Source organism: Chrysemys picta, chromosome 9, assembly GCF_011386835.1.
Source record: "Chrysemys picta bellii isolate R12L10 chromosome 9, ASM1138683v2, whole genome shotgun sequence".
NCBI lineage: Eukaryota > Metazoa > Chordata > Testudines > Emydidae > Chrysemys > Chrysemys picta.
Genome location: NC_088799.1, coordinates 13494952 through 13516601, shown reverse-complemented (window position 1 = coordinate 13516601; position 21650 = coordinate 13494952). Strand labels below are relative to the sequence as shown.

The 21650-nt window shown below is 43.8% G+C and overlaps 1 protein-coding gene and 1 long non-coding RNA gene across 14 annotated transcripts in view; one reads left to right on the top strand and one right to left on the bottom strand.

Moving 5' to 3' along the window:
* NAALADL2 (N-acetylated alpha-linked acidic dipeptidase like 2) overlaps nt 1-21650 on the top strand; it is a 953294-nt gene that overhangs the window by 305429 nt on the left and 626215 nt on the right. The window contains exon 1 of one of the 13 annotated variants that reach the window (XM_065557742.1): nt 7523-7713. The exons of the other annotated variants lie outside the window; for them this stretch is intronic. The gene's annotated coding sequence lies outside the window, so the exon portion shown is untranslated. Of the gene's footprint in view, nt 1-7522; nt 7714-21650 lie in introns of those variants that run through there. 13 annotated transcript variants of the gene reach the window in all.
* Nucleotides 2018-7572, bottom strand: LOC122174052 (uncharacterized). Its single transcript, XR_010590572.1, has 4 exons — nt 7057-7572; nt 6500-6702; nt 2916-3280; nt 2018-2771 (listed from the first exon to the last, which is right to left on the bottom strand). It is a non-coding gene; the product is annotated as an uncharacterized LOC122174052 (long non-coding RNA).

Genomic DNA, 21650 nt, shown 5'->3' with positions numbered 1-21650 from the left:
TTGGTTAATTTCAAGAGATGGGTGACTTTATTTGAGGGAGGTAAGGAGAAAGGAAATTCATATTTTAACTAGTGATGTGTCCTAATCGAAATGCTGAATCCTCTTTGGATGGATGTCTGCCTCTGGATCCAAACTTGGCAGCTGTCTTCCTACTGCTATAATCCCAGATCTGAACACTGTTGAGCTTCTTGAAACTTTGGGTCTAATTTTGGAGTTGAACTTGTTGGCTCAGACATGTCCGTAAACTTAATAAAAATTCTTCATCTCAAGTTAAAGGGACCATTAACTTTAAAAAGCACGTCATCTGTTTTTTTGTACCTAATGTTCTAAGTAGACCTGGGTGGCTAATGGATTTTTCACCAAAAACAAAAGTTTTGTACAAAATTTTTTGCCCCGCTGTAGTTATAAGTAAAGCCTAAGATTACTATAACTGAAAGGGATTTGATAAAATAATAAACCTGTTTCTGTGTCCAGTTTCCTTTGTGCTTTTGACAGCACTTTGTGTACACTTTCACTTCTCCCCTCGTTTGTTTCCCCATTTGTGTTTCTCCCCTGCCTTTTCCCACAGAAATGGGAGAAAAACATTTATATAAAAAATGTGATTGTCAAACTGTCACTGGTATACCATTCACTGGTGCGCTAGTGCCTCCTCCTGGGGTCACCCTGGGGATTAACTCTAGGGGCTGCCACCCCGGTCCATGGTTTGAATGCCCTCACTCCGACTCTCTCTCTTTCTCTGGTCTGCAGCTCCTCTAGCTCCAGGCCCTGCAATGTCCTCTTTGTGACTCAGCCCTCCATGTGGTCATACAGTGTTCCCCCCCTTCTGGGGGGTAGCAAAGTCCCTTCTCCCTAGAAGTCCTAGGCAGTCTGCCCTCTCACTGCCCCATGGTGCTACTCCCTCAGTGGCTGATGGCGGAATCCGGGCCTACCCTCTACTCCAGGTTCCAGTCCAGGAACCCTCAGCTTAGCAATTCTGGGCTTTCCTTTCTCAGACCTCACTCCTCCTTCCCTGGATTGCTTCCTACCACACCTGGTTCCCCTTCTCACTCTGGGTGTACCAGCTCCAAAACCCTCTTCGTAGGGACTGACTGCCGCCTTCCTTCCTGCAGCCTTTCCCATCAATCTCTTTACTGCTCACCTCTCATGGACTTTATACAAGCCCCTCCTGTTCCTGCACAGCTGAACCTGCTTCCAGTTAGCTCCCTACTCCCTGGCTCTTGCTCCAGGTGCAGCCTGTGGAGTTAACTGACCTACCTGATCACCTTAGCCCCCGGCCAGTCCTGTGTTGGGTGGACACCCTATCACACAAACCACAGTCCCTGAAACTATTTAAAGTAATTTAAAAACAGATGTGGGGGAAGGGGAGGAAACTCCCACAAACTACATTTGAAGTTGACCTTGTCCTTTTAAAATGTGTGGAAGTTGATTTTTATTATTTGTATTATTAGTGCCTACGAGCCCCAGTCATGGACCAGGATCCTATTGTGCTAGGCCCTGTACAAACACAGACTAAAAAAGACGGTCCATGCCTCAAGGAGCTTACGAAGTAAATTTAAGACAAAAGACAGATGGTGCAGACTGATAGATGGGGAAATACAAGGAAGTGATGAGACAATATTGGTCAGCGTGATAGGCGGTGGTTTCAGCATGCCAGCAACTACATATCAAATTGAGAAGATTTTCTTTAAAATGGGTGGCAGTGAATACCAATGTCTCTAACTGGGTGTAATACTTATAGATAATTGCACCATGCGCATGTTCAGGAGCTAAGTGGTGTAAAAGCAGCGGAGCTACGGTTATTATCCAACTACAAAATGGAACATTACTACAGTATTAAGCTAATCATAGGGCTAAGTTTTAATGCACTTTTGAAGTAAATTAATTTCAGGTAAATATGTAGGTGGAGGGGACATAATCTATGCAGATATATGTAAATGGATGATTATAGTGAATTAGGAGGTAATATTGCTGAGTGGACTGCTTAGTTTTCATTAAATAAAAAAGACTGAAGACCCGATTTACCAAGAAACATCTCTTTTACTCAGTTTCAATTGTTCTAGGTTGTTAAGCTGGTCCAAGATGATCAACTTCTCATTAATCATCATAATTAGAGGTAGATTTACTGAGCATTAGTGCAATTTTCAATCATGCTAATAGTCGTGCAATCCACTATTCATTAATATAAATGAGGTAAATTAAAACCATGACATTATAAAGGAGGCAGAAGCTGCAGGAACTTTCCTGGATCCTCTCAAAATCCCGTTAATTTAATTGTGATAGTGTTTCTCAGGAGCATTTTTTTTTTCACTTTCTCCATTTTCCAGCACTGGTGGTTCTGCAAGTTGTCTAGTAACCTTTAATTTAGGAACCTGCCCAGCTAACCGGGGACATACTGGCTTCTAACCGTTTGTAACCCTATTTAATTTGCATGGAGGCTGATAGTTATATTTATAGACCAAAATTCAAGCAAAGGTAAATACAAATTTATCCAAGGTATATTTTCACTTGTGAGACCATCTTCTTGATCTGATCTAATGCTCTTATCCTGTAATTGGCAGCACGTGATTGGACTGCTGCATCTGCATGGAGATCCATTAATATTGGTGAGCTTCTATATAGGTGTTCACTTGTGAGGATCCCAGCAGAGGATGGGGGCCTAATAGGATAGTCCCATGTTGTAGTCCCCTCTGCTTTGTGAGTGGAAGAGAGTGATCTCCTGTGGATCTGGAGAGTTTACTGTATGAAATCCTACAGAGTCCCTTCTGTAGTTTCTGTAAAAGAGGAAAGGAAATGAATGGAGCGGAGAAGTCAGTCTTCCCTGCATACTTCCTTTGTGTCTGAGATTGTCTAAAGAACCACAGACACTGGGAGACCACATACCACTTCTGCTCTCCACTCCAGATAAACACTCTTACCTAATGAACAATCAGACAGTGTGATCCTCATGGAATGTTCCACTCTGCTTATCTCTCCCTTGAGTTGCTTGGGAATGGATAGCCTGGAATGTGATCTAAAGCCCGTTAAAGTCCGAGGGAGTCTTTCTCTGGACTATTCACTATAATCTGATTTCTCTGGACTTTGGATTAGGACGTTGGTTCTTTTGGGGAGTAGTACTTGGCTCTCTGTGACCTGAGGGGTGAAAACTTTGGTGAAAACTTCAGACTTCATTAGGATTCACACCAACTCTTGGTCCCAGTGTGTCAAAGTCTTCAGATTCCCTTAATGGCCTAGCTAGGCCTTGAAGTCCCAGGACTGAGCCTTTCTCCTCAAAATGGTGTTTCTGAAATTTGGAATAAAATAATGTACGCTAACATTTAACAACATTAACACATGGATGAAAACTTCAGGAAAGCAGAGATTTTGAATTTAAAGCTTCCTAAGCTAAAATTCTGCATGCCAAATGATAACTTATTGCTATCTTTCAGAAAGACAAAGTAGAAAATCACGGTCTCTACCTGCTTTCAGATGTCACCAGTCAGATCTGCTAGCGTCTCACACACATCTCATTTCCTTCTGCATCAGAGCAAGAAGTTTGGCAAAGTTTTCCCCAAAAACTTTTGTGGCTCAAGTTTTTGACCAATTTAAATGTAAAGTGCTCTAGCCATCCAACGATGGACTAAAGCAAGGACAGAAATGGTTTGTCTGTTGCACACACATTTTAAAGGGTTTGATTATTTTTTTTCTGTCTCAGACTGGTATGAAAAGTCAGAATTGCAAAAATATTAATGAACCAAAAATATTATTTTTTCATTTCAGGTAAATCCAAGTGCTTCATTTTGAGTATGACCATGTTTCTTTTAAATCTTTTTTTTTTTTCAGCTAATTAGCTTTATGTAGACAGAAAAAGGAATTTTGAACCAGAAAACTGGAATTTTTCATTTTGAACTTGTCAGTGTTTAATTATGACAATTTCAGAAAAAATTCCGACATTTTATTGAGACAGAATTTTGATCCTGACTGCGTTTCATAAACAGCTTTGGTTTTGACAAATCTACATTTTTTGTCCAAAAATAGTTGTTAAAAAGTTCATGACCAGCTTTCTCATGGACTTCATCATTCAATAATATTAAATATAAAAAGTCATATCCTAAAATTTTTGTCAATTGCTGTTTGTGTTGTACTCTGCCTTTTGGTACCCACAGGAGGAAGCCAACAGCCTTATATATGCATTTACCCAGTATGTAAATTCTAGGCACCTCCAGATGCCAGGATGGCAGAAGAGCGTGCTACTGGAAAGCAGTACTCCTCGGTGGATAACGCTCTAGAATGGGAGTCAGGAGACCTGGGTTCTGTTCTAGCCTCTGCCGCTCACCTGCTCTGTGTCCTTGGGCAAATCACCTTATACTTCTGTGCTTTGGTTTCCCTGCTTGTAAAATGGGGGTAATAATACCTACCTGTAAAGTGCTTTGAGATCTATGAACTATGAATTATTAAACTACAGGTCAAGGTTGCAATCAGGAGTGAGGGCCTCTTCTGGAAGATTCTTTTCCCCTCCCCACACCATCCGTTTCTTGAGTAGAGGCCTGCAATGGCTATTTTTTTAAAAGTGACTGAAATCCTTCCTACTGATGGTCTTGGAGTTTAGTGATATTGCATTCACTGCAGCGATAAGTCCCAAGAACCCGGTGTGTCCTTCAGTTAACAGGGTCAGATGGGGGGAGGGGGCAGAGATGGACAAAACACCAACATTCAGTTTATTATTAAGTTTGCATTTTTTTCTGTGTAGTTTTTCACCTGAGCCATACACCGTTTTACATTTAACATGTATAGTATTCAGGTTTGTTTTGTGCAGCATTCAGGGGTTCCTGGGAAGCTTGGAAAGTTTGGGAATTAGTGACAATCATCTTTGGACTGTGTAGCAAGGCGGTGGGACACCCCACAGCCCCGCTGAGGGCCGAACCTCCCCTAATCCCAACGTGGGTGGAACCACCGGGTCCGGCGCCCGCCTCTCCGAGGTCACGGCCCCAACCCGGAAGTATAAAAGCTCGCCTGCAGAGCTCAGTGGAGCCCAGGCCGGCGGAGAGAGCAGACGTCCGTGGCCGAGCTCCCGCTTGGGAAACAGCTGCAGGCCGCGACCGGCCTGCTGACTCACCGGGCCGGTCGAGCCTACCTCTCGCCCGGTACCCCGAGGAGGACTGGCCAAGCCTGCCCCGTGCCAGGTACCCCGAGGAGGACTTGCCAAGCCTGCCCCGTGCCAGCTACCCTGAGGAGGAGCCGAGCCTGACCTCCGCTACCTACCCAGAGGAGCTGATGCTGGTGGAGAGCACCAACGACACTAAGACGGCCCAGGTATCATACGAGGGGGAGTGTGGAAGTAGCCCGGGGGCAACCGACCCCAGTCTGGCTCCTACACTGCCAGAGCCGATGTCAGTGTGTTGCGGCCAGGATCCCCACTGACAGCAGCGAGTTTTCATCGCTGCTAGGGTCCCGGGCTGGGATGCAGTGGAGTGGGAGGGCCTGCGTCCCCCCTGCCACCCACTCCTTGGGTGGCAGACTCCCCGTTTCCCCAGTCCTAGAGTGGCTGGGCCACTGATTGACTATTTGTTTGCTGCCCAGCCCTGACTTAGGGCCTGGGCCGCCCCAAACTGACCCAGCCCCTGTTACAAGGCCTGGGCCACTGATAGACTGTTTGCTTGCTGCCCCGCCCTGACCTAGGGCCTGGGCTATCACAAACTGACCCAGCCTCTGCTTAAGGGTCTGGTCCTCTGACAGACTGTTTGCTTGCTGCCCGCCCTGACTTAGGGCCTGGGCTGCTATAGACTTTGCCTCAGCCCTTGCTTAAGGGCCTGGGTTTTGGACCTCTTGACTCAGCCCCTGCTTATGGGCCTGAGCCCCTAACTATGTGCCTGTTGTCCCAGACTGCCACCGGACCAGAGCAAGGCGTTGGGACACCCCACAGCCCCGCTGAGGGCCGAACCTCGGCCCAAACCTACTACAGACTGTCAAATACATTGCCCAGGCCCTGTAGAGCTTCCCACTACGACAAGCAAAAATTGTTACGACAGACAATTAAACATCAATACGATGCAGCAAGTGCATGACGTTCGTACAGTGTATTGTATGTTGAAGTTGGTCAGTCCTCAAGCTATGAATATTTTTAGGGAGAACTTTGCCAACCTGCTTGCTCTCCTGCAGAAGGAAGATAGCAGAGGCTAATGGCAGTTAAAAATGGGTAGGGAGAAACAGTGATTTACTATTCTGCTGTCCTGGGAGACAGTAACAGAATTTCCCTTAACATGCATATATGCAAAATCTGAAACATCTGTTTCTCAGAATTACCACAGAAGATATTATGTTAAATATGAGGGCCAGATTTCATGATGTACAATAGGGTCTGTGATGTGAGGCTCCACCACAGCTCTATTTGGAAGGTCCCCAGAGAGCAGCTGACATGCCCCTTGGGTCAGTGATGTGTTTGGGGCAAGGCTTCCTTCCTTCCCTGCCTCCTTTGGGGATTTTCTTTCCAAGGGGCATAAGAAGGAACAAGGCTTATACTCACCTGAACTCGGAAGATGCTGTTGTGCCTGGCTCTTGCACAGACCTCTCTTTGTCCCTCCGTCTCAGCAAACCCACATCACAGGTATACACACTCTGGCCCTTGGTGTACATATCTCAGATTCCAAGCACATATCCTATCAGAAGACCTCACAGCTTATTGTATGTTGGAATCTCAGAAATCATCATTTTGATTAGCAGATCTTCCTAAATGCAAAAGACTGGCTGTTACGAAGGAGACCATGTTGCCCTTATGTTACCTCAGGTTTTTAGAACCCCCAACAAGGGCAACGTAACTATTTCACTCCAGGTGGTGTCAGGAATAAATCAATAGGAACACAGCACTTCCGTCTAATAGAGCACGCTTACTTGCATGAATCTTATCTAAAACAGCAGTTTATTAGATTTAAGCACACAAATATAAGCAATAGGTTTAGAACATCCCAGATATTTACATCCGTATGACGAAGTGGGCATTCACCCACAAAAGCTTATGCTCCAATACATCTGTTAGTCTTTAAGGTGCCACAGGACTCTTTGTTGCTTTTTACAGATATTTACCGAACATCCAGAATGGTATTGAGTAATTAACAGCAGGTTTGCAGTGGCCAGTTGCTCACCCACCGAGAAAAACATCTCTCAAGATGTCTTCAGAGGACTGCTCCAAAGTACACTCTGTTAGCTAATCTTTTATAACTAACTTCTACAAAACACATAGGTCATAATGACTCCTACTAGATCATCACTTTTCTAACTTTCAGTAAACTTTGTAATATCAGCGGCATCTGGACTCAAGATTTTCCAACTGCCAAGATGTTTAGTCTGAATTATTTACTTGTCTGTCCCTTTCTCCCATTCTGATTAACAGAAACTGCCAGCTAGATATGACCTTGCTTCTAAAAGCCTGTCTCCAAATTAACCCTTAACTATGTGGTGTTCTATTTCATTAATTCTGGGTGGCTGAATGCAGATAATATGGTTGTAATTAGCTTGGTCACATTCTGGAGTATACGCACCCCTCAAATCCAGAGCAACACTTAATCCATACTCCAAGTTATAAATCATCATGTGATAAAAATATCATTAAGAGAAAGCTAAGGTGTGACACGTTCATCAGCCACTGTGCTTCTCCCACAGCAGCAGGCTGTGAAATAAGATCTACCTTCCATTGGAAGCTCCTCAGGAGAGACAGCATAGGCTTTGCCTTCCTTATTTTGGGTAAGAAGCAGTCTGATCTTCACTCACTGCTATAAATTCTTTCAGATTGTGCCTTTACATGTAATCTTTGTGTACTTTTTCAACTGTCTTACAAAAAATGTAACTGGAGCAATTATTCAGCTGTGCTAGATTCAGAACATCTTGCTTTGATTTTCTGAGACTTTTCTTTCCCCCCACTAGCTTTACACTCATTTATTACCTGTTTGATGTACCATACGGTAGGCAAGGGTTTGGTTTTTTTTTTTTAGTATATTGGTATGATTGCAATTACTGGCCAGATTGGTGGGTCCAGAAATCAAACTGCAGTCTTGCAAGTTCAGTAGGTTATCTAAGCTCATCCAGTGCTTATTCAGAAACCCTGCCAGGCTTCAGATATTATTTAATCAATGGCAAACACCTTACAATCAATGAAGCAAATAGAGTCTTGCGGTAAGTGGGCACAACTCCAATGACAGTTTGTTTTAATGAGCATGGTGCCTGTCTCTAACGAACAGAACCAACATTGCACCTTCCTCTCTCCCCCAGCCCTTCTGAAAAATCATAGAACTAATGAGTCGTATGCATAGAAATAACAATTCATCACTTGCACCACTTCTGGGATGCCCCCGCTCACTTTTTCTTTTTTGGCTGTAAAGTATCCATCACACTTTTGTTATTGTGCAAAGACACAATACTAAGTATCCTTTAAAGCCACAGAGGGTGGGAGTTTTGATCAAATCTGATGTACTTGAATCAGTTTGAAACTAAATAGCTTATATATATATATATATATATATATATATATATATATATATATGGTTCAATCCTGCACTGTGCTGGGAACACTGACTGTGATCCAGCAATGCGCTTAATCCCGTACTAAACCTTAAGCATGCAAGTGGTTATGTTTAAGTCAATGGGGCCACTTGCATGCATATGTACTTCGCTGGATGATCAGAATGATCAGCACACTGCAGGATGGATCTCATACACAGTACAGATGCTCCTAGTTTAAAACACACACATACTTGGTACTATTTCAGTCATCAGGTGCCAGACATGCACAGATTAATCAGCCCAGAATTGACCTATCTCTATTTGTTTTAATGAACATATATCAAGTGCAGGGTACATTTTTATTAGTATCTCTGATGAAGGTTCCTTCTTTACATTATAGTTGAGATGCTTAAACAGAGTGTGAAAGAACTACATTGTACTTACTTGGCACTAAGTATATGAAGGGCTTATTTTTCAGGACTATACACTTTTATACAACTTTGAAAACAGAGTATTTCACGGTTAAAATTGAAATCTACTTGTAAAATTCTGTATTTTTAACCCAGAGACATAAGTAAATTCTTGATCGTATTAACATTTACATGGAGAAGAATGATTTATATCAGAGTACAGCTGTTAATTTGTAAAATATCCAAATGAATATATAAAGCCTAATTTATGTTGTGATTTGCTTTTATAACACTTTTGCCCAGGACTGTTTTATGGTAAATGTTGCTTTTGTATAGTTTCTCTAATCTACACTTGCCTCTATTTTAAAAGGTATTTCTTAGCCCCTTGGCTATCGTAGGGAAATAGCTGTGATTTAAGATGTCAACTTTGCCATTAACATCAAGTGGCTGCATAACAACGATTAATCTTTTTTTTTTTTTTTTTTATGGATGTGCTCTGACTAAGATCACAGTATTATTGGATGTGGATGGATGGGTAGAAATTTGAGAAAGTGACATAGGTAACAGATGGGCTTCAGGGACAGCTGAACAAAGTTATCACCTTCACCTCTTTCTCGCATTGGAAGTGGAAATGGATAAGCCCTAACAAAAATATTTGGAGTTGTTCAAAGTGGGTTGTAAAATGACATGCTGCATCCTTTTCTAAAAGTACATGCAAATGAATGCTGCTTGCTGCAGCCAGCATCTTTAATGGTACAGAAGTGAGGGTGCACACTCAATGCCTAATGTACATAAGTAAATCAAGAATTTGAGTGTGTGCATGTGTGTGTGTGCTATTTACTGACTTCACCGGGTGTGTGCATGTAAATAGTACCTCCTTGGCATACCACTATTGCAAATTTGGTCCTGCACGTGTTAGCTATATCAACATTTTTAATGTTATACATTTAACAAGTAAAACCAAACACTTTTAATCTTTCTATCACTTAAAATCCAGTTGTGCTTGAAAGAGTTGATTATATCAGAGTGACTTCACCACACGCTAAGTGGTGGGGGGCATTGTCTGGCTTGTCGGAAAAGGTGTGTGGCCCCTAAAAGGGCAAGAGAGCCAGACTGTGACTTACTATGGCTGCTTCATACCAGATCAGCATGGGGTTGCTAATCCATCTGCCCCCCACATGCCCAGAAGGGCAATGGTGGCTGTTTATGTTCACGCCAGTGCAGGAAAAGCCCATTTTCACCTGGACCAGATGCAGCAGCACTCATCCTCCCACCCATGGAATTAGTTAAATACCAGGTTTTGTCATGAGCCGCTGTGGGCATTATGCTAGTTGCTCCTTGTGACAGTGTACCTCATAAGGCTTTATGGGGAGGGGGTGCTTATAAATGTATGTATGACATAACTGGAATATGTTTTGTGTTGCCTGTGCCATGTAACATATCTCCGTAAAGGTTATGGTCTACTATATCTATTCATCCTATTTGTACATATATATCATCTTCTACTCGAGGTTAAGAATATGGGCTGTATGCTTGCCTGGTTTCTAAGTAAGCTTTGTGAGGCATTTGGTCAGCTTCTTTAGGAAGGAATTCGCCAGGTTAAGTACCTGATCAGGAGACACTTGAGGAACAATGCATCTTGGAATGCTCCAATCCACATGAGAAGTCTTCCTGGAGACATGCAAGATGCCATGTGGACAATGGCGTGGGCCTGCAAAGACTGAGTCATGCAGGGGCATGTGACTTGCCCAGGTGACTCCAAAACTCCATCTTGGAGCTGGACTTTGCATAGGAGGGAGGAGGGGGGTCTCCACCCACAAGAGAGAGTCCATTTAAACCCAGGGGAGACCCCTCCATTTTGTCTTCAGCTGGCTAAAGAAGGAGCCTCTCCACCCCCCCCCCCAAGATACTTGAAGGAGACTGAAACAAAGAACGGTAACTACAGGGGGTGTGAGTGATAGCTGGACCCAGGCTAAAAGGAGATTAGCCTGTAAAAGGGAGCACTTTGGAACTGGTGAGGAAATTATCTGTATTCAGTTTGATTAGGCATAGATCTGCGCATTTTATTTTATTTTGCTTGGTGACTTGCTTTGTTCTGTCTGTTACTACTTTGAACCACTTAAATCCTACTGTCTGTATTTAATAAAATCACTTTCTATTTAGTAATTTACTCAGAGTATGTATTAATACCTGGGGGAGCAAACAACTGTGCATATCTCTCTATCAGTGTTATAGAGGGCGAACAATTTCTGGGTTTGCTCTGCATAAGCTTTATGCAGGGTAAAACGGATTTATCTGGGTTTAGACCCCACTGGGAGTTGGGCATCTGAGTGCTAAAGACAAGCACACTACTGTGAGCTGTTTTCAGGTAAACTTGCAGCTTTGGGACAATTGAATCAGACCCTGGGTCTGTGTCTGGAGCCAGACGGGAGTGTCTGGCTCAGCAAGACAGGGTGCTGGAGTCCTGAGCTGGCAGGGAAAACAGAAGCAGGGGTAGTCTTTGCACATCTGGTGGCAGCTCCCAAGGGGGTTTCTGTGATCCAACCCGTCACACTCCTTTCTCAGGGGGCTGGGAAGGAATATTTCCCCTCACCGCTGGATTGGCTAAGGCAAGGTGTGTGGGAGGGTTCACCTTCCTCAGAATGGGTTGGGAGCTTAGTTTGGGCAAAAAAAGAAATGGGGGTTAGGTTATGAAGTTGCAATGCATTATGGGGCCCATGTGCAGTGCAGGTATCCTGTAGGGAAGGAATATGGTGATCAGATAACATGGATTGGTAAAGGATTTAAAGGATGTATTCTTTAAAGGAGCAGAAATGGGGGACTGGGGCTCCTATGACTATACGGAAGGGACTCAACTCCCCCCCCCCCCTTATAACCTCCCTTTAACACTCGTTTGAGGGGTAGGGGACGTCCCAGCAGCAGGTTGGCTGCAGACCAGGGTGGGTAAAGGGGAAGGGCTGACAACGGTCCCCTTGGGTGTATTTAAATGATTATGAAATTACTAGCACTGTACAGTGTTATCTCCTGGTATTACCAGGCATTTAGAAATAAAGTTGCGGCCTAATTAAACTACATCCAGTGTCTTCTGTCCTCCTTCCAGCATAGCCAGACAGTGATTCTGAGGTGAATCTTATTTTATTCTCAGCTAGAACTTGCTTATCAAATTTGTGCTGTTTAACAATACCAGACAAGATTTTTCTAATTTAGAAGCTCAGCCTGATATCTGAAAATCATGCTGTGCTGGTAGTGTTCTCATGGATAAAAAGCATGGGATTCTGTTGTAATGAATTCAAAACTTTTAGGTAACGTGCTGGAAATAGGCAGGCAACTTACAATCGCTCTGGCTTTCTAACTCCCACGGATGACTAACATGGCCAGCAATGTGTGTCAGCACATGAGATCTTCCTAAAGCCTGTGCTAAATTCTGCAGTCACGGAGTGATTTACTTGGTGGGCTGCAGTGATCTGTTTTCAGATTTCTTTGTGATCTATCTTGGTTCTGCAGTAAGAACGTCTCCAATTTTCTCCCGGTTTTCCCTTTCTTGCAACATTGGCTCTGCAGCACTGATGGAAATAACAGCTTCTTGTTGCACAGTATAGATAAACTGAGCAGAATAGAAAAGATGCAAGAGTAACATGAATATGGAGAAAGGAGGACCTATTTGGATAGATACTTTAGATCAAATTTACCCATGTGGAGAGCCAGAAAAAAGTCTGTTCACCACTTTAAGTCCCACTTAACCCACTCAAAATAGAGCTTAAGTAGTGTATAGTCCTTGCATTGGCCCTTTACGCTGGGGTGAATTCCACCCTTTCTGACCAAAATTGCTGTCATTCAATTGTTCTTGTAAAGGAGCACGTTTCTTCTAGGGATTAAGTTCACGTTTTCTGCAGAAGAGCCCAGGGATAGAAGCAAATTCCCTCTTGGTGGAATCAGATCTATTATTAACCCAACAAGTGCAGTATAATACTTCCCCAAAATGAAGCTGGGTTTAGAACTGCTTTTCCACATATTTTTTTCACCATAATCAGTGTTTTAGGGTGACAGTTTACATCTTATCCTCCTCAGAGAATGACTTTTTTTTAATGCCAATCTGAGCATTCATTGCCTCTAAGATTCCATTTTATTTGAAACACCTACATGTGTTAACTGTGTTGTTCAATTACAATAATCAATATTTGCCTTGTGGTAGTGCCTAGGGGGCCCAGTCATGCATTAGTGCCCCATTTATAGTCCAGTGTTTAAGATATTAGCTTAGAACTTGGGAGATCCAGGTTCAATTCCTTGCTTTGCCATGGACTTCCTGTATGATCCTGGGCAAATCACTTAGCCCTCTCTGTGCCTAAATTCCCGACCTGTAAAATGGATATTATAATAGTTCCTTACCTCACAGGAGAGTTGTGAGGATCAAATCCTTAGACTGGGAAGTGCCATGAGATCTACTGCTGAAAAGTACTAAATAAGAGCTAGTTATCATTTTGTTCAGTTCCTAGCACAATACACATAACAAACATACAGTCCCTGCCTGGGTGACATTACACCCCCAAAATATGAGAAGAGTTGATGATAGTTTGACATTAAATCCTAATCCGAAAAATAGCTATTTTGATCATCACCAACCATACTCAACTCCAGTATTAAACTTGTACACAAACAAGCAAAACATCTCATCAAGACAATAAAACATTGCAAATAAATCATTTGAGGCTGAATACTGGAACACTGTCATGCAAGAGCACTGCAAGCTTTGCCCCCCAATCTTTAGTGTGTATTTAATAAAGAAATGAGATAGTTAAGGATACAAAATGTAACTGTAACAATATACATAGTGCTAGTGATTAGCGAGAAACACAAATGCCTATTTGAAGGGTGCAGTGGGGTTTATACCAAACTACAGCTTTAGCATTCAAGCCTGTGTCAGTGAGCTTGTTTAATGGGATATTATGATATATGAAGTTGAAGGCTTTTGAGTAGTAAAAATTACTCCTGTCAATTCATCTTTGTATATGGCACTTGATAGATCATTCACAACTTTTAATTATATTGTCATGGTTGAGGGACTCAAGCAAAAGCCAGGCTGATAGTCACGGAATCTCTCATTAAGTAAAATATCTCAATTGCTGATGCTGGTCGGGAGGGAAAAAAACTGCAAGATTTGTATAAAATTCCATTCAAATGTATTGTTTCATACAAAGGAACCAGGTTAGCTCCCTTTCACGATACAGTCACACATCCGTAGATAAGAGATATTCATAAGGCATTTGCTAGCTGGGAACGCAGACTGCTCGTCTCGGACATATAAAGGCCTTCTCTACTGTCATCCAGTTAAAAAAAGAAAGAGGCGTGTCTCCTCTGTATAAATCCTAAAGAGTAAATTTTTGGGTGTTTTCTTAGTGCCAAAGACAAATGGACTCTTTTAAAACTGACTCCACCCCTAAAGGATATAAATCAGCTGCAAAATATTAGATTCTTACATTTTGCAAGAACACTGAAGAAAGAAATACATTTATAATTAGGGCCATCATTTGTTACTTGGACAGCTGGTTCAGTGCCCACATCCAGAACAAGATGTGGCAGCAGTGGAGCGGGAGTTTCTAGTTTCCATCTCTACAGCAATGAGAGTGTGTGGGTAGCTGGCCATCCTCCAGAAGACTTTTACTGTATTGGAGGAGCATGCTGTCCATCAGAGATGTAACACGGGAGCCTGCAGAGCCTTAAAACACAGCCTGGTGCCCATTGATGTCAATAGACTCCCATTGACTTCAGTGGACATTGGGTTGGTCCCAGCGGTAAAGTGGGCATGAAGAGGTTAACTGGGATACTCAAGTATTATGCATTGGAGCAGGGCCGGATTAACACAGGTTTCTTAGGGGCTGCAGTCAGGGGCCTTGGATTTTTAAGGGTCCCCAAAATATGTAATTTACTGCACTCTTCTTCAATGGGTTGCTAAGGGCCAGATCTGTCCACAAAGTCCCCTGGAGTCAGCTATTCCCTCATGGCTCCTGGGAAGCTGCAACCAATCAGAGCTGCTCAGGAAACAGCAGACCTCTCTCTCTCTCTCTCTCTCTCTCTCTCTCTCCCTTTAGCAGTCTAGCCTGTTGTTACAGGAGGGGAAGGGGAAAGAGTGGAGGAGCTGCCCCCCCCCCGCCATAACACCCATCCTGTGAAGGGCATGGAGGGTGAAGAACCCCTATACCTCCCGCCCAGGGAGAACCCTACTGCAGCTCTCCTCCCCCTCCCAGCCTGGGACAGGGGGCTAAAGATCTACAGTAGGAGCATAGATGAAGCTGGGGGAGAGCACAGCTGATGGGGTGGGGAGGCTAGGTAGATGTGAGGGCTAGAGAAATGAGGGGCTAGAGGGCAGAACTGACAGGGACTGGAAGGGTTAAATTAACCGGGCAGATGCACTTGGTGTATTTCCCATTTTTTATCCTCAGGCCATGTGTTTAATTCAGAAAGTTTTCATTTACATTTAAACACATTGGAGCTAGTCTGTGTTGATACTCTTCAACTTAACAGTAGTACACTTTTAACCAGGCGCTTAATCAGATACTTATGCAATATAAAGCGATAAGTAATTAGTTAACTTGATTGAGTACTGCAAAGTACTTTTTTGGGGGTGGAGGAGGGAAGACGGCACAAGCGGAGTGTCAAAATTTCAGGCAATAAAAAAAGGGAAATAAGATGTCCGATCATTTCTCGTGAGTTTAGCTTCTAATTTTAATTTCATAGTTTTAGTACAATTAATATTAATATGCTGGTTTAATAGCGTTACAGTGTATTTGGATAACTGCAGAATTCCATTGGACTGTTGCCTATTGACATACTTAACCTTTTATTACGAGATTAATAAATACAATCTCGAAAGGCTGAGACCTCTGGCTGGTAACAGTCTCACAAAGAACAAACACCGGAAGAATTCTTTGGCCCTAGAGCATGTCCTTTGGCCCTCCAAGATGAACAATTTTTCAAGGTATAGTAGTTGGAACTGAGCAGTTAGTACATGTGATGATAATAAATGAAATGCTTATAATGGGCAAAAAGACTATTGAAAATACCAGATGCCTTCATCTTATCTAAAATATAGCTTGTTGATACATGCCACTGTCCTCATTTATTGCAGACCTTTCATATCCATTTCCCTCAGTTGACTGACCAGTGCATGGGTTTTCGTTTAAACTATATATTTTCACTAGGGCTGTGATTTCGATACAAAGGTTGATGGGCCTATTGCATGGTGTCCTGAAGGTCATTGAGGTCAGCGGAGGGGAAGACAACCTTATATGGTACACATACTGAATTTCAGGGTAGAGATACAAATATGTAGGGTGCAGTGATGGAGCCAAATGTTGTGTTTGTTGCTCTCCAGTTGTGTGAAGTGGGGTGTATTTCTTGACAAGTTTCCCATCCCCCAAGCACCTGATGCACTGTACAAGTGGTTCTTCAGATGTCTGAGGAAGTGCACATACCTATTGGTTTTGTGAACACTGGGCTAAATACTTGTTGGAACAGTGCCTGCACATGTAAAAATGGCCATCTGCAGAAATTTGGGGTAGACTTTGGGGACTCTAACAGTGGTGACTTACAAATCATTATGGGGCTGCTGTGGGAGCTTGGGATTGCAGATCCCACAGCAGTATAGTAGAAGGTGGAGCTGCTTTGAGCCCTCTTCCTTCTGTTCACATACATTGGGTAAGGTAAATCTGATCCCGCACTTTAGTTATCCGCAACTTTAGTTTAGTACCAAACTTGACTCATGCATGCAGACTAGTGGGCCTTGAGCAAAAGCCTTGTAACAATTTTTTCTACACAGAATATTAAACTCTGTGGCATATGGGAATTCTGACCACCTGCCCGTAAGGTTTATACAAAATGGCCAGTTAAAATTAAAACCCCAACTCTGTAGATTCGTACCTTTAAGCAAGACCACAATGCTCAATTATCCTTACATCAGAAAGATGAGCATAAGAATGTACTTCTCATTGCAAATTACCAGTATATAAATGGTACTTCAAATATTGATAAAAATTTACAGTGTATACCAGCATGAATTGTGAGTGTTGCCATAAATTTGGGGAAGAGATATCTCCATATATTAAAATACACGATAAATCATCTTTAGAAGCGATGCTTGAGGAAAAACTTCACCATTCCACCTTTTCTTAATACGAAATGATAAATTCTTCTTCAAATGATGGTCCCTATTGTATTCCAGTGAGGGTTTACACATGCACACCGTGCATCCGGAGCTGGAGATTTTGAAAGGAGTAGTGTCCATTGGCCTGTGGATGCGCCCTTGGCTTGCCTTGTGGATAAAGGGCAGGGTGGAATGACCGTGTCTCCTGTTCCTTCTCATCACCCCATGGTCCAGGTTGGAACTATTAGTATCCTCTGTGTGTGACACACTTTAAAATATTCAATTGTATATAGTTAGTTTTTACAGTTTTTATTGTTTATATTGTAGTTTATAGTAGTTTGTTAGTTTTAGGAATAAGATTGGGGGTCTTTTTCTTGGGAATTTGGTTCCCTGTGATCCCTTCTCCCCCGCCCCTCCACGGTTGCTACTGGACTATGCCAAAAACCCCAGGTGTTAAGATCTGTACCTCCTGTCCACGTTCCTTCTCAGTCAGCAACAAACATCCACTCTGCATCTACTGCTTGGGAGAAGCCCACATTTCAGAGGTGGACTCTTTAGTACAAAGAGGGGCAATATAGCAGGTCCCTCTGGACTATCAAGGGACAGCCTATGCCAAAAACCCCAGGTGTTAAGATCTGTACCTCCTGTCCACGTTCCTTCTCAGTCAGCAACAAACATCCACTCTGCATCTACTGCTTGGGAGAAGCCCACATTTCAGAGGTGGACTCTTTAGTACAAAGAGGGGCAATATAGCAGGTCCCTCTGGACTATCAAGGGACAGCCTTGATTGATTCAGCCTACTTCCTGATACCCAAAAGGAAGGGTGGGTGGAAACCAATCCTGGATCTCTGGCGTTTTAATTGCTATATTCGCAAATCCGAGTTTTGCACTTAGCAGCCACCATCCTGTCATTGGAAGAAGGCATGTGGTTTACGGCTCTCAATACGCAGGACACTTATTTTCACATAGACATACATCTGGCTTATAGCCAGTCCCTGAGGTTTACAGTAGGTCCTCAGCATTTTCAATGCAGGGTCCTGCCATTCAGACTCACCACAGCTCCCTGGGTCTTCACCAAAGTTTTCTCCAATGTGACGGCCTACCTCAGGCTTTAGGGGGTCCTAGCAGTGTGATTCAGAGACGAAGCCTGGATGTCAACCTCCGTATTGCTCAGACTCCTTTCTTCCCTTGGAGTCAACGTCAATGTTGAAAAATCAACTTTGGATCCCACACAGGCTCTACACTTCACAGTAGCCTCTATCAGTTCAGTCACAGCAAGAGAGACAGATTACAGACTCTGAAAAAACTCCTAGCCACAATAGTCAACAGTCCCTCTGTCCCGGCCAGGACTTGCCTATCTCTCTTGGACCACAGGACCTCATGCACATACATTGCCACCTTTGCTTGTCTCCACCTTCGCTGCCTCCAGATATGGCTCCAGAGAGTTTACTCACTCACGCACCATCCCATGGACCTTATGCTGAGAGTTCCCCCTGAGAACTCTCCTCCTTCCAGTGGTGGATGGATCTGCAACAGGTCTGTGTGGGGGAACCCTTTCTCCCATCATCCCCAGACAGGACAGACATCACCGACGCATCCCTTGTAGGATGGGAGCACGCATGGGACATCACATGACACAGGGAACATGAACCCCTCAGGAATCCAGGATGCACATCAACATTCTGGAACTCTAGGCTGTACAGAAGGCATGCCAAGCATTTCTCCCATCCCATCTCCACTCCCATCATGTTCTTATTATATTGGACCAATACCACCATTGTTTACTACATCAGCAAACAGGGGGACACAAAGTCAATTGCCTTATGTGAGAAGGTGGTCAATCTATGGAATTGGTGGATTGTCCACCAGATTCTGTTGTCTGCAACCTATCTTCTGGGGTCTCAGAACGTGATTGAAGACTCCCTCAGCAGAAGACTCATCACTGATCACAAATGGAAACTTCATGATACTGTAGTGAATGATATCTTCAACCAATAGGGGACTCTGACCAGGTACCTCTTCGCCTGCCCTGCTAACAACAAACGCAGCACGTACTGCTCGGGGGGGGGGGAAGGGTTATGGTCCCTACTGTCAAGGAAATGCTCTCATTTCCACTGGTTGGACCAGATAAACTACGCCTTCCCCACTCTGCCACTCCTGACACAAGTACGTCACAAGATCAAGTGGGAGAGAGCAACGGTCATCCTGATTGCCCCATCCTAGATCGTTCTGGTTCCCCAATCTTCTCTGCATGTCAGCCCGTCCCCAACTTCTCATCCCCACTTTTTCTGAGCTACTAATGCAACAGAATGACAGGATCAGACATCCCAATCTGAAGACACGTCACCTCATAGTGTGGTATTTGGATGGGCATCTTCTCTAGAATGAGCATGGTCATCAGAAGTGCAAAATATCCTCTTGAGCAGCAGGAAAGAGTCCACCCAGCACTCCTACTAGGCCAAGTGGAAATGCTTCTCCTCCTGGGCCCAACAGAAAGGACTTTCTCCAGAAGAGATGGAGATTCCCCTTCTTTTAGATGACCTCCTGCCCTTGAAAGCATCGAGTCTCACTCTCAATTCTTTCAAGGTCCACCAGACAACAGTTAGCACCTTCCCCGCTTCTCCTCCCCCCACCCCCGTGGAAGGACACTGTATTTACACACCTTTTGACTTCTAGTTTTTGGAAAGGCCTCATCAGAACCTTCCCACCCATACAAACGATCATTCCCCAGTGGGATCTCAACCTAGTTCTAATTACACTAATGAAGCACCCTTTTGAGCCACTGGCTTTGTGTTCTATGCCCCTCCTTCCCATGAAAACCAGCATCGTTGTGCCTTACACTTTGGCAAGAAGGGTAGGTGAACTCGGGGCCATGATGGGGACGCTCCATTCACCACTTTCCATAAGGATAAAGCCTCCCTGTGCCTACATCCCATGTTTTTGCCAGAGGTCATATGCCAGTTTCACCTCAACCAACCCATCCACTTACTCGCTTTCTTCCTGAAGCCCTACGCCTCAGAAGAGGAACGATGATTTCACTCCCTCAATGTCTGCTGGGCCTTGGTCTTCTACCTACAGAGGTTGAGACTGACCAGGAAATCCCCCAGATGGTTTACTGCAATAGCTGAGAGGGTTAAGGGAATCTTCAAGTGGATTTCAGGGTGCATTACACTGTGCTATCAGTTGTCGGGCCTGCCTCCATCCCCTGGTGTGAGGGCCCATTCCACAAAAGCCCAGGAATCAAACAGGGCCACCCTCCACAATATGTTGCTTCAGGACATCTAGAGAGCAGTCACGTGGAGTTCAGTACATACCTTCACTATGCATTATGCCTTGGTGCAGGACTCTGCAATGAATGCCTCATTCGGTGCAGCTGTCCTCCACTAAACCATTCCATCCTTATCCTCACACCCTCCTCTGACTTAGGTACTGCTTATTAATCACCCTCAGTGGAATATAATAGGGACCATCACTCGAAGAAGAGAAAGTTACTTACCAGTAACTGGAGGTTCTTTGAGATGTGTTGTCCCTATCTGTATTCCACTTCATGCCATCCTTCCCCTCTGCTGCGGATCTCTTGAATTCGTGGTGGAGAAGGAACAGGAGATGGGTCAGTCTGTCCTGTCCTTTAACACCTCGGATGAAACCATGAGGCAAGCCAAGGGCACATGCGCAGACCAACATCCACTACTGCTTTCAAAATCTCTGATTCCCTCAGTGGAATACAGATAGGGACCACACATCTCGAAGAACCTCCAGTTACAGGTAAGTAACCTCTTCTTCCGTGTGCCCCAAGCTAGCAAAGCCATTTGTGGACATGGCACGGGCAGTCCCCACAGACCATCTTATGCCTGCAAACTGCATAAATCCCATGCAGCAGTGACCTAAGGAGGCTGATAACATGGGGAATCTAATGTATTCCTTATATAAACTTACTAGTAATTGACTTGAATTATTTGGTACTTCTCAGAGATGGGAGATTTGTATAATGGCATTAGGAATCAAACTAGAAATATTAAAAAAGGAGCCAACCTTGCTATTCAAGGACAAGCGAGCTTTGTAAATTTAGATGCACTGGTTGCATGTGAGTATGTATGAAACCAGTAGATTAATCAACAGGAATAAGAAGTTCTATCTGGATCTGGGTGAAAATTTTTGGACAAATAGTTTATTTACCAAAAAAATGCAGTTTCAGTCTACGCAAAACTATTTGTGAATTTGGCATGACAACGGTGGTGGTTGTGCTGCACACTTACTTTATAACACTCAGCCCAGTGGTTATGTCACTCACCTGGAATATGAGGGTTGAATTTGCCCCCTACCTGATGTGGAGAAGGGATTTGAAATGGTTCTCCTTCATTGTAGGTGATGGCCAGCACCCTGGGGATACAGGGTAGACTGGGGTGAGTTTCTTCTGCTGAATGGTCAGGGACAGAACCTCATGCTCTAGGTGTCTCTAAATCTCTGACTGCCAGATGCTGGGACTGGATGATAGGGGATGGATCACTGGATAATTGTCCTGTTCTGTTCTTTCCCTCTGAAGCATCTGGAGCCTCCCACTGTCAGAAGACAGGATACTGGGCTAGATGGAACATATGTTAGACCCAGTATGGCCATTCTTATGTTATAAACCT